This window comes from Notothenia rossii (assembly GCF_949606895.1).
Source record: "Notothenia rossii genome assembly, contig: scaffold_24, whole genome shotgun sequence".
In the NCBI taxonomy this organism is placed as follows: Eukaryota; Metazoa; Chordata; class Actinopteri; order Perciformes; family Nototheniidae; genus Notothenia; species Notothenia rossii.
The window spans coordinates 2,614,054-2,627,518 of record NW_027640300.1 but is presented as its reverse complement, the minus strand read 5'-3'; positions in this window follow the sequence as shown (position 1 = coordinate 2,627,518).

Sequence of the window (13,465 nt, the reverse complement as noted above, 5' to 3'; positions counted from 1 at the left end):
AAACCGGGTTTCCGATTTCGTGCAGAAGGTAGCTTGTAAAACATGAACGTTTTTTTACAACGGAGGAGGGGAAGTCTGGATTCCCCTCTCCGTTGTACCTTGCAACGGGGGAGGGGAAAAGTGTTCGGCGCTTCGTCCCGAAGCGCCGAACACTTTTCCCCTTCTCCAATTTTCAGATCCCCTCTCCCATGTAATTTTAAAAGTTCATTTTTTGATTATTTTAACATATAATTGACCGTTTTCTTTCATTTTGTTTTTCTTTCCACGGGTGGGGGCCTATGTCAGGCTGCCTATGAGCTCCCAAATTTGGCCCGGATCATCCGGGATTTGTGGGATAAGCTCCATAAACTGACAAAGTCATCCAAATATGTCGCTTTTATAGCCCAAATATATATCATGCAAATACATTAAAATAGTAAAAGGTACGATTGTGCTCGGCATTAACCGCAATTTGATTTATATAGCCCCCAAACAATGATTAAAAATCATTTTCGTGGGGAAAAGTGTTAAAACGCCTGATTAAAGCATTTGCGGGACCCCAGCGAGCTCCAGACTAGTTGCATTGTGTCGGGGACCCTCCGCAATGATAAGACCCATCATTTAAATACAAAAAACACCATTAAAAGTCACTTTTAAGGGCAAAAAACAGCCTCTGTCCACTTCGTTAACAAACTGATAGGCAAATGGACAAAAGTGTGATTAAAGCATTTACGGGACCCCAGCGAGCTCCAGACTAGTTGCATTGTGTCGGGGACCCTGGAGAACGATAAGACCCATCATTTAAATGCCAAAAACACCATTAAAAGTCACTTTTAAGGGCAAAAAACAGCCTCTGTCTACTTCGTTAACAAACTGATAGGCAAATGGACAAAAGTGTGATTAAAACATTTGCGGGACCCCCGCGAGCTCCGGACTAGTTGCATTGTGTCGGGGACCCTGGAGAACGATAAGACCCATAATTTAAATACAAAAAACACCATTAAAAGTCACTTTTAGGGCCGAAAAACAGCCTCTGTCCACTTCGTTAACAAACTGATAGGCAAATGGACAAAAGTGTGATTAAAGCATTTGCGGGACCCCCGCGAGCTCCAGACTAGTTGCATTGTGTCGGGGACCCTCCGCAATGATAAGACCCATCATTTAAATACCAAACCCACCATTAAAAGTCACTTTTAGGGGCGAAAAACAGCCTCTGTCCACTTCGTTAACAAACTGATAGGCAAATGGACAAAAGTGTGATTAAAGCATTTGCGGGACCCCCGCGAGCTCCAGACTATGTGCATTGTGTCGGGGACCCTGGAGAATGATAAGACCCATCATTTAAATGCAAAAACCCCCATTAAAAGTCACTTTTAGGGGCGAAAAACAGCCTCTGTCCACTTCGTTAACAAACTGATAGGCAAATGGACAAAAGTGTGATTAAAGCATTTGCGGGACCCGAGCGAGCTCCAGACTAGTTGCATTGTGTCGGGGACCCTGGAGAATGATAAGACCCATCATTTAAATGCAAAAACCCCCATTAAAAGTCACTTTTAGGGGCGAAAAACAGCCTCTGTCCACTTTGTTAACAAACTGATAGGCAAATGAACAAAAGTGTGATTAAAGCATTTTGCGGGACACCAGTGAGCTCCAGAATAGTTGCATTGTGTCGGGGACCCTGGAGAACGATAAGACCCATCATTTAAATACAAAAAACACCATTAAAAGTCACTTTTAAGGGCAAAAAACAGCCTCTGTCCACTTCGTTAACAAACTGATAGGCAAATGGACAAAAGTGTGATTAAAGCATTTTGCGGGACCCCAGCGAGCTCCAGACTAGTTGCATTGTGTCGGGGACCCTCCGCAATGATAAGACCCATCATTTAAATACAAAAAACACCATTAAAAGTCACTTTTAAGGGCAAAAAACAGCCTCTGTCCACTTCGTTAACAAACTGATAGGCAAATGGACAAAAGTGTGATTAAAGCATTTTGCGGGACCCCAGCGAGCTCCAGACTTGTATGTGTCGGGGACCCTGGAGAACGATAAGACCCATCATTTAAATACAAAAAACACCATTAAAAGTCACTTTTAAGGGCAAAAAACAGCCTCTGTCCACTTCGTTAACAAACTGATAAGCAAATGGACAAAAGTGTGATTAAAGCATTTGCGGGACCCCAGCGAGCTCCAGACTAGTTGCATTGTGTCGGGGACCCTCCGCAATGATAAGACCCATCATTTAAATACAAAAAACACAGTTAAAAGTCACTTTTAAGGGCAAAAAACAGCCTCTGTCCACTTCGTTAACAAACTGATAGGCAAATGGACAAAAGTGTGATTAAAGCATTTGCGGGACCCGAGCGAGCTCCAGACTAGTTGCATTGTGTAGGGAACCCTGGAGAACGATAAGACCCATCATTTAAATACAAAAAACACCATTAAAAGTCACTTTTAAGGGCAAAAAACAGCCTCTGTCCACTTCGTTAACAAACTGATAGGCAAATGGACAAAAGTGTGATTAAAGCATTTGCGGGACCCCCGCGAGCTCCAGACTAGTTGCATTGTGTCGGGGACCCTCCGCAATGATAAGACCCATCATTTAAATACAAAAAACACCATTAAAAGTCACTTTTAAGGGCAAAAAACAGCCTCTGTCCACTTCGTTAACAAACTGATAGGCAAATGGACAAAAGTGTGATTAAAGCATTTGCGGGACCCCCGCGAGCTCCAGACTAGTTGCATTGTGTCGGGGACCCTGGAGAACGATAAGACCCATCATTTAAATACAAAAAACACCATTAAAAGTCACTTTTAGTGCCGAAAAACAGCCTCTGTCCACTTCGTTAACAAACTGATAGGCAAATGGACAAAAGTGTGATTAAAGCATTTGCGGGACCCGAGCGAGCTCCAGACTAGTTGCATTGTGTCGGGGACCCTGGAGAACGATAAGACCCATCATTTAAATACAAAAAACACCATTAAAAGTCACTTTTAAGGGCAAAAAACAGCCTCTGTCCACTTCGTTAACAAACTGATAGGCAAATGGACAAAAGTGTGATTAAAGCATTTGCGGGACCCCAGCGAGCTCCAGACTAGTTGCATTGTGTCGGGGACCCTGGAGAATGATAAGACCCATCATTTAAATACAAAAAACACCATTAAAAGTCACTTTTAGGGGCGAAAAACAGCCTCTGTCCACTTCGTTAACAAACTGATAGGCAAATGGACAAAAGTGTGATTAAAGCATTTGCGGGACCCCCGCGAGCTCCAGACTATGTGCATTGTGTCGGGGACCCTGGAGAATGATAAGACCCATCATTTAAATGCCAAAAACACCATTAAAAGTCACTTTTAGGGGCGAAAAACAGCCTCTGTCCACTTCGTTAACAAACTGATAGGCAAATGGACAAAAGTGTGATTAAAGCATTTGCGGAACCCCCGCGAGCTCCAGACTATGTGCATTGTGTCGGGGACCCTGGAGAATGATAAGACCCATCATTTAAATGCCAAAAACACCATTAAAAGTCACTTTTAAGGGCAAAAAACAGCCTCTGTCCACTTCGTTAACAAACTGATAGGCAAATGGACAAAAGTGTGATTAAAGCATTTTGCGGGACCCCAGCGAGCTCCAGACTAGTTGCATTGTGTCGGGGACCCTGGAGAACGATAAGACCCATCATTTAAATGCAAAACCCACCATTAAAAGTCACTTTTAGGGGCGAAAAACAGCCTCTGTCCACTTCGTTAACAAACTGATAGGCAAATGGACAAAAGTGTGATTAAAGCATTTGCGGGACCCCAGCGAGCTCCAGACTAGTTGCATTGTGTCGGGGACCCTCCGCAATGATAAGACCCATCATTTAAATACAAAAAACACCATTAAAAGTCACTTTTAAGGGCAAAAAACTGCCTCTGTCCACTTCGTTAACAAACTGATAGGCAAATGGACAAAAGTGTGATTAAAGCATTCGCGGGACCCCCGCGAGCTCCAGACTAGTTGCATTGTGTCGGGGACCCTGGAGAACGATAAGACCCATCATTTAAATGCAAAACCCACCATTAAAAGTCACTTTTAGGGGCGAAAAACAGCCTCTGTCCACTTCGTTAACAAACTGATAGGCAAATGGACAAAAGTGTGATTAAAGCATTTGCGGGACCCCAGCGAGCTCCAGACTAGTTGCATTGTGTCGGGGACCCTCTGCAATGATAAGACCCATCATTTAAATACAAAAAACACCATTAAAAGTCACTTTTAGGGGCGAAAAACAGCCTCTGTCTACTTCGTTAACAAACTGATAGGCAAATGGACAAAAGTGTGATTAAAGCATTTGCGGGACCCCCGCGAGCTCCAGACTATGTGCATTGTGTCGGGGACCCTGGAGAATGATAAGACCCATCATTTAAATGCCAAAAACACCATTAAAAGTCACTTTTAAGGGCAAAAAACAGCCTCTGTCCACTTCGTTAACAAACTGATAGGCAAATGGACAAAAGTGTGATTAAAGCATTTGCGGGACCCCAGCGAGCTCCAGACTAGTTGCATTGTGTCGGGGACCCTCCGCAATGATAAGACCCATCATTTAAATACAAAAAACACCATTAAAAGTCACTTTTAAGGGCAAAAAACAGCCTCTGTCCACTTTGTTAACAAACTGATAGGCAAATGGACAAAAGTGTGATTAAAGCATTTGCGGGACCCCAGCGAGCTCCAGACTAGTTGCATTGTGTCGGGGACCCTGGAGAACGATAAGACCCATCATTTAAATGCCAAAAACACCATTAAAAGTCACTTTTAAGGGCAAAAAACAGCCTCTGTCCACTTCGTTAACAAACTGATAGGCAAATGGACAAAAGTGTGATTAAAGCATTTTGCGGGACCCCAGCGAGCTCCAGACTATTTGCATTGTGTCGGGGACCCTGGAGAACGATAAGACCCATCATTTAAATACAAAAAACACCATTAAAAGTCACTTTTAGGGGCGAAAAACAGCCTCTGTCCACTTCGTTAACAAACTGATAGGCAAATGGACAGAAGGGGGAACACGGCCCAGCCGCTGCTCCGCTGCTCCAGACTATGTGCAATGTGTCGGGGACCCTCCACAATGATAAGACCCATAATTTAAATGCAAAACCCACCATTAAAAGTCACTTTTAGGGGCGAAAAACAGCCTCTGTCCACTTCGTTAACAAACTGATAGGCAAATGGACAAAAGTGTGATTAAAGCATTTGCGGGACCCCCGCGAGCTCCAGACTATGTGCATTGTGTCGGGGACCCTGGAGAATGATAAGACCCATCATTTAAATGCCAAAAACACCATTAAAAGTCACTTTTAAGGGCAAAAAACAGCCTCTGTCCACTTCGTTAACAAACTGATAGGCAAATGGACAAAAGTGTGATTAAAGCATTTTGCGGGACCCCAGCGAGCTCCAGACTAGTTGCATTGTGTCGGGGACCCTGGAGAACGATAAGACCCATCATTTAAATACAAAAAACACCATTAAAAGTCACTTTTAGGGGCGAAAAACAGCCTCTGTCCACTTCGTTAACAAACTGATAGGCAAATGGACAGAAGGGGGAACACGGCCCAGCCGCTGCTCCGCTGCTCCAGACTATGTGCAATGTGTCGGGGACCCTCCACAATGATAAGACCCATCATTTAAATGCAAATCCCACCATTAAAAGTCACTTTTAGGGGCGAAAAACAGCCTCTGTCCACTTCGTTAACAAACTGATAGGCAAATGGACAAAAGTGTGATTAAAGCATTTGCGGGACCCCAACGAGCTCCAGACTAGTTGCATTGTTTCGGGGACCCTCCGCAATGATAAGACCCATCATTTAAATACAAAAAACACCATTAAAAGTCACTTTTAAGGGCAAAAAACAGCCTCTGTTCACTTCGTTAACAAACTGACAGGCAAATGGACAAAAGTGTGATTAAAGCATTTGCGGGACCCCAGCGAGCTCCAGACTAGTTGCATTGTGTCGGGGACCCTCCGCAATGATAAGACCCATCATTTAAATACAAAAAACACCATTAAAAGTCACTTTTAGGGGCGAAAAACAGCCTCTGTCCACTTCGTTAACAAACTGATAGGCAAATGGACAGAAGGGGGAACACGGCCCAGCCGCTGCGCCGCTGCTCCAGACTATGTGCATTGTGTCGGGGAGCCAGGTCAAACCCCTCCATGCACACCGCCAGAACCAGAACCTCACGACCCTGGTGACCTTAAAGGTGTTTGTCTTTGTTTGTTTTTGTATTCCACATAGACAAGCTGGGGTTCAGCACCACGCACAGAGCCTGCCCGCTACCTCCAGGGCGCATCACCACATTTTACAAGCCAGGAAAGGTGCATGGATCCTGGGTAAACATTGATTAAGTGTTTTTAAATGTGTGGAACAGTGTTTTGTCACTTTCAAAACTCTCCTGTCATTGACCGGAGAATTTGGGTCGATGTTGTATTCAATCTGGCCATTAATATTCCAGTGAGACGAAGTACGTACATTGACCGGAGTGATCCCATGTTAATTTTGTCCAAATACCGGAACATTCCCTAACCCTTTTTTTCGGAGTGACTAGATGGGGTGTCCTGCTATCACCCTGGAGTGCGATGGGTCTTTGATACTGGACAGTGTTTGTTTTATTCTCATCTAAAAACAGGGATGATAGCTCATACAATAGAGATTTCAAAGGTCTTTTATTTTGAAACTGTAATTCAGAATCTCCTGATTCTCCCTGAGTGACTAGGTGGGGTTTCATGCTATCACCCTGGAGTGAGATGGGTCTTTGATACTGGACAGTGTTTGTTTTATTCTCATCTAAAAACAGGGATGATAGCTCATACAATAGAGATTTCAAAGGTCTTTTATTTTGAATGTCTACATCAGAATGTCCTGATTCTCCCAGGGTGACTAGGTGGGGTGTCCTGCTACATCTGGAGTTAGATGAGTCTTTGATACTGGACAGTTTTGGTTTTATTCTCATCTAAAAACAGGGATGATAGCTCATATATGAGACTTCAAAGGTCTTTTATTTTGAAACTCTACATCAGAAAGCCTTGATTCTCCCTGAGTGACTAGGTGGGGTGTCCTGTTATCACCCTGAAGGGAATTGAGTATTTGATATTGGACAGTGTTTGTTTTATTCTTATCTAAATGCAGAGGGATGATAGCTCATATATGAGATTTCAAAAGTCTTTTATTTTGAAACTCTACATCAGAATGTCCTGATTCTCCCTGAGTGACTAGGTGGGGTGTCCTGCTATCACCCTGGAGTGAGATGAGTTTTTGATAATGGACAGTTATTGTTTTATTCTCATCTAAAAACAGGGATGATAGCTCATATATGAGAATACAAAGGTATTTTATTTTGAAACTCTACATCAGAATGTCCTGATTTTTTCTGAGTGACTAGATGGGGTGTCCTGCTATCAACATGGAGTTAGATGAGTCTTTGATACTGGACAGTGTTTGTTTTACTCCAATCTAAAAACAGGGATGATAGCTCATATATGAGACTTCAAAGGTATTTTATTTTGAAACTCTAAATCAGAATGTCCTGATTCTCCCTGAGTGACTAGGTGGGGTGTCCTGCTATCACCCTGGAGTGAGATGCGTCTTTGATACTGGACAGTTTTTGTTTTATTCTCATCTAAAAACAGGGATGATAGCTCATGCAATAAAGATTTCAAATGTCTTTTATTTTGAAACTGTACATCAGAATGTCCTGATCTTTTCTGGGTTCTCTAGGTGGGGTGTCCTGCTATCACCCTGGAGTGAGATGAGTCTTTAATACTGGAGAGTTTTTGTTTTATTCTCATCTAAACTGAGAGGGATTATAGCTCATATATGAGATTTCAAAGGTATTTTATTTTGAAACTCTACATAAGAATGTCCTGATTTTTCTTCGGAGTGACTAGATGGGGTGTCCTGCTATCACCCTGGAGTGAGATAGCTCTTTGATACTGGACAGTGTTTGTTTTATTCTCATCTAAAAACAGGGATGATAGCTCATACAATAGAGATTTAAAAGGTATTTTATTTTGAAACTCTACATCAGAATCTCCTGATTCTTCCTGAGTGACTAGGTGGGGTGTCAAGCTATCACCCTGGAGTGAGATGTGTCTTTGATACTGGAGAGTCTTTGTTTTATTCTCATCTAAACAGAGAGGGATGATAGCTCATACATGAGATTTCAAAGGTCTTTTATTTTGAAACTCTACATCAGAATGTCCTGATTTTTTCTGAGTGACTAGATGGGGAGTCCTGCTGTCACCATGGAGTTAGATGAGTCTTTGATACTGGACAGTGTGTGTTTTATTCCCATCTAAAAACAGGGATGATAGCTCATATATGAGACTTCAAAGGTATTTTATTTTGAAACTCTAAATCAGAATGTCCTGATTCTCCCTGAGTGACTAGGTGGGGTGTCCTGCTATCACCCTGGATTGAGATGAGTCTTTGATACTGGACTTTTTTTGTTTTATTCTCATCTAAAAACAGGGATGATAGCTCATGCAATAGAGATTTCAAAGGTCTTTTATGTTGAAACTGTACATCAGAATGTCCTGATTCTCCCTGAGTGACTAGGTGGGGTGTCCTGCTATCACCCTGGAGTGAGATGAGTCTTTGATACTGGACAGTTATTGTTTAATTCTCATCTAAAAACAGGGATGATAGCTCATATATGAGACTTCAAAGGTCTTTTATTTTGAAATTCTACATCAGAATGTCCTGATTTTTTCTGAGTGACTAGATGGGGTGTCCTGCTATTACCATGGAGTTAGATGAGTCTTTGATATTGGACAGTGTTTGTTTTATTCCCATAGAGATTTCAAATGTCTTTTATTTTGAAACTCTACATCAGAATGTCCTGATTCTCCCTGAGTGACTAGGTGGGGTGTCCTGTTATCACCCTGAAGTGAAATAAATATTTCATACTGGACAGTTTTTGTTTTATTCTTATCTAAATACAGAGGGATGATAGCTCATATATGAGATTTCAAAGGTCTTTTATTTTGAAACTGTACATCAGAATATCCTGATTCTCCCTGAGTGACTAGGTGGGGTGTCATGCTATCACCATGGAGTTAGATGGGTCTTTGATACTGGACAGTGTTTGTTTTATTTTCATCTAAAAACAGGGATGATAGCTCATACAATAGAGATTTCAAAGGTCTTTTATTTTGAAACTCTACATCAGAATGTCCGGATTCTCCCTGAGTGACTAGGTGGGGTGTCATGTTATCACCCTGAAGGAAAATGAGTATTTGATACTGGACGGTTTTTATTTTATTCTTATCTAAATACAGAGGGATGATAGCTCATATATTAGATTTCAAAGGTCTTTTATTTTGAAACTCTACATCAGAATGTCCTGATTCTCCCTGAGTGACTAGGTGGGGTGTCCTGCTATCACCCTGGAGTGAGATGCGTCTTTGATACTGGACAGTTTTTGTTTTATTCTCATCTAAAAACAGGGATGATAGCTCATACAATAGAGATTTCAAAGGTATTTTATTTTGAAACTCTAAATCAGAATGTCCTGATTTTTTTTGAGTGACTAGATGGGGTGTCCTGCTATCACCCTGGCGTGAGATGAGTCTTTGATACTGGAGAGTCTTTGTTTTATTCTCATCTAAACAGAGAGGGATGATAGCTCATATATTAGATTTCAAAGGTCTTTTATTTTGAAACTCTACATCAGAATGTTCTGATTTTTTCTGAGTGACTAGATGGGGTGTCCTGCTATCACCATGGATTTAGATGAGTCTTTGATACTGGACAGTGTTTGTTTTATTCCAATCTAAAAACAGGGATGATAGCTCATACAATAGAGATGTCAAAGGTCTTTTATTTTGAAACACTACATCAGAATGTCCTGATGTTTTCTCAGTTCTCTAGGTGGGGTGTCCTGCTATCACCCTGGAGTGAGATGCGTCTTTGATACTGGAGAGTTTTTGTTTTATTCTCATCTAAACAGAGAGGGATGATAGCTCATATATGAGATTTCAAAGGTATTTTATTTTGAAACTCTACATCAGAATGTCCTGATTTGTTTTCGGAGTGACTAGAAAGGGTGTCCTGCTATAAACCTATAGTGAGAGGAGTCTTTGATACTGGACAGTTTTTGTTTTATTCTCAACTAAAAACAGGGATGATAGCTCATGCAATAGAGATTTCAAATGTCTTTTATTTTGAAACTCTACATCAGAATCTCCTGATTCTCCCTGAGTGACTAGGTGGGGTGTCATGCTATCACCCTGGAGTGAGATGTGTCTTTGATACTGGAGAATCTTTGTTTTATTCTCATCTAAACAGAGAGGGATGATAGCTCATACATGAGATTTCAAAGGTCTTTTATTTTGAAACTCTAAATCAGAATGTCCTGATTTTTTCTGAGTTACTAGATGGGGTGTCCTGCTGTCACCATGGAGTTAGATGAGTCTTTGATACTGGACAGTGTGTGTTTTATTCCCATCTAAAAACAGGGATGATAGCTCATATATGAGACTTCAAAGGTATTTTATTTTGAAACTCTACATCAGAATGTCCTGATTCTCCCTGAGTGACTAGGTGGGGTGTCCTGCTATCACCCTGGATTGAGATGAGTCTTTGATACTGGACAGTTTTTGTTTTATTTTCATCTAAATACAGGGATGATAGCTCATACAATAGAGATTACAAAGGTCTTTTATTTTGAAACTCTACATCAGAATGTTCTGATTCTCCCTGAGTGACTAGGTGGGGTGTCCTGCTATCACCCTGGATTGAGATCTGTCTTTGATACTGGACAGTTTTTGTTTTATTCTCATCTAAAAACAGGGATGATAGCTCATACAATAGAGATTTCAAAGGTCTTTTATTTTGAAACTGTACTTCAGAATCTCCTGATTCTCCCTGAGTGACTAGGTGGGGTGTCATGCTATCACCCTGGAGTGAGATGGGTCTTTGATACTGGACAGTGTTTGTTTTATTCTCATCTAAAAACAGGGATGATAGCTCATACAATAGAGATTTCAAAGGTATTTTATTTTGAATGTCTACATCAGAATGTCCTGATTCTCCCTGAGTGACTAGGTGGGGTGTCCTGCTATCACCCTGGAGTGAGATGAGTTTTTGATACTGGACAGTTATTGTTTTATTCTCATCTAAAAACAGGGATGATAGCTCATATATGAGAATTCAAAGGTATTTTATTTTGAAACTCTACATCAGAATGTCCTGATTTTTTCTGAGTGACTAGATGGGGTGTCCTGCTATCACCCTGGATTGAGATGAGTCTTTGATATTGGAGAGTTTTTGTTTTATTATCATCTAAACAGAGAGGGATGATAGCTCATATATGAGATTTCAAAGGTCTTTTATTTTGAAACTCTACATCAGAATTTCCTGATTTTTTCTGAGTGACTAGATGGGGTGTCCTGCTATCACCATGGAGTTAGATGAGTCTTTGATACTGGACAGTGTTTGTTTTATTCCAATCTAAATATAGGGATGATAGCTCATATATGAGACTTCAAAGGTATTTTATTTTGAAACTCTAAATCAGAATGTCCTGATTCTCCCTGAGTGACTAGGTGGGGTGTCCTGCTATCACCCTGGAGTGAGATGCGTCTTTGATACTGGACAGTTTTTGTTTTATTCTCATCTAAAAACAGGGATCATAGCTCATGCAATAGAGATTTCAAATGTCTTTTATTTTGAATGTCTACATCAGAATGTCCTGATCTTTTCTGGGTTCTCTAGGTGGGGTGTCCTGCTATCACCCTGGAGTGAGATGAGTCTTTGATACTGGACAATGTTTGTTTTATTCCCATCTAAAAACAGGGATGATAGCTCATACAATAGAGATTTCAAAGGTCTTTTATTTTGAATGTCTACATCAGAATGTCCTGATTCTGCCAGGGTGACTAGGTGGGGTGTCCTGCTACACCCTGGAGTTAGACGAGTCTTTGATACTGGACAGTTTGTGTTTTATTCTCATCTAAAAACAGGGATGATAGCTCATATATGAGACTTCAAAGGTATTTTATTTTGAAACTCTACATCAGAAAGCCCTGATTCTCCCTGAGTGACTAGGTGGGGTGTCCTGTTATCACCCTGAAGGGAATTGAGTATTTGATACTGGACAGTGTTTGCTTTATTCTTATCTAAATGCAGAGGGATGATAGCTCATATATGAGATTTCAAAGGTCTTTTATTTTGAAACTCTACATCAGAATGTCCTGATTCTCCCTGAGTGACTAGGTGGGGTGTCCTGCTATCACCCTGGAGTGAGATGAGTTTTTGTTACTGGACAGTTATTGTTTTATTCTCATCTAAAAAAAGGGATGATAGCTCATATATGAGAATTCAAAGGTATTTTATTTTGAAACTCTACATCAGAATGTCCTGATTTTTTCTGAGTGACTAGATGGGGTGTCCTGCTATCACCCTGGATTGAGATGAGTCTTTGATATTGGAGAGTTTTTGTTTTATTATCATCTAAACAGAGAGGGATGATAGCTCATATATGAGACTTCAAAGGTATTTTATTTTGAAACTCTAAATCAGAATGTCCTGATTCTCCCTGAGTGACTAGGTGGGGTGTCCTGCTATCACCCTGGAGTGAGATGCGTCTTTGATACTGGACAGTTTTTGTTTTATTCTCATCTAAAAACAGGGATGATAGCTCATGCAATAGAGATTTCAAATGTCTTTTATTTTGAAACTGTACATCAGAATGTCCTGATCTTTTCTGGGTTCTCTAGGTGGGGTGTCCTGCTATCACCCTGGAGTGAGATGAGTCTTTAATACTGGAGAGTTTTTGTTTTATTCTCATCTAAACTGAGAGGGATGATAGCTCATATATGAGATTTCAAAGGTCTTTTATTTTGAAACTCTACATAAGAATGTCCTGATTTTTCTTTGGAGTGACTAGATGGGGTGTCCTGCTATCACCCTGGAGTGAGATAGGTCTTTGATACTGGACAGTGTTTGTTTTATTCTCATCTAAAAACAGGGATGATAGCTCATACAATAGAAATTTAAAAGGTCTTTTATTTTGAAACTCTACATCAGAATCTCCTGATTCTTCCTGAGTGACTAGGTGGGGTGTCATGCTATCACCCTGGAGTGAGATGTGTCTTTGATACTGGAGAGTCTTTGTTTTATTCTCATCTAAACAGAGAGGGATGATAGCTCATACATGAGATTTCAAAGGTCTTTTATTTTGAAACTCTACATCAGAATGTCCTGATTTTTTCTGAGTGACTAGATGGGGTGTCCTGCTATCACCATGGAGTTAGATGAGTCTTTAATATTGGACAGTGTTTGTTTTATTCCCATAGAGATTTCAAAGGTCTTTTATTTTGAAACTCTACATCAGAATGTCCTGATTCTACCTGAGTGACTAGGTTGGGTGTCCTGTTATCACCCTGAAGTGAAATAAATATTTCATACTGGACAGTTTTTGTTTTATTCTTATCTAAATACAGAGGGATG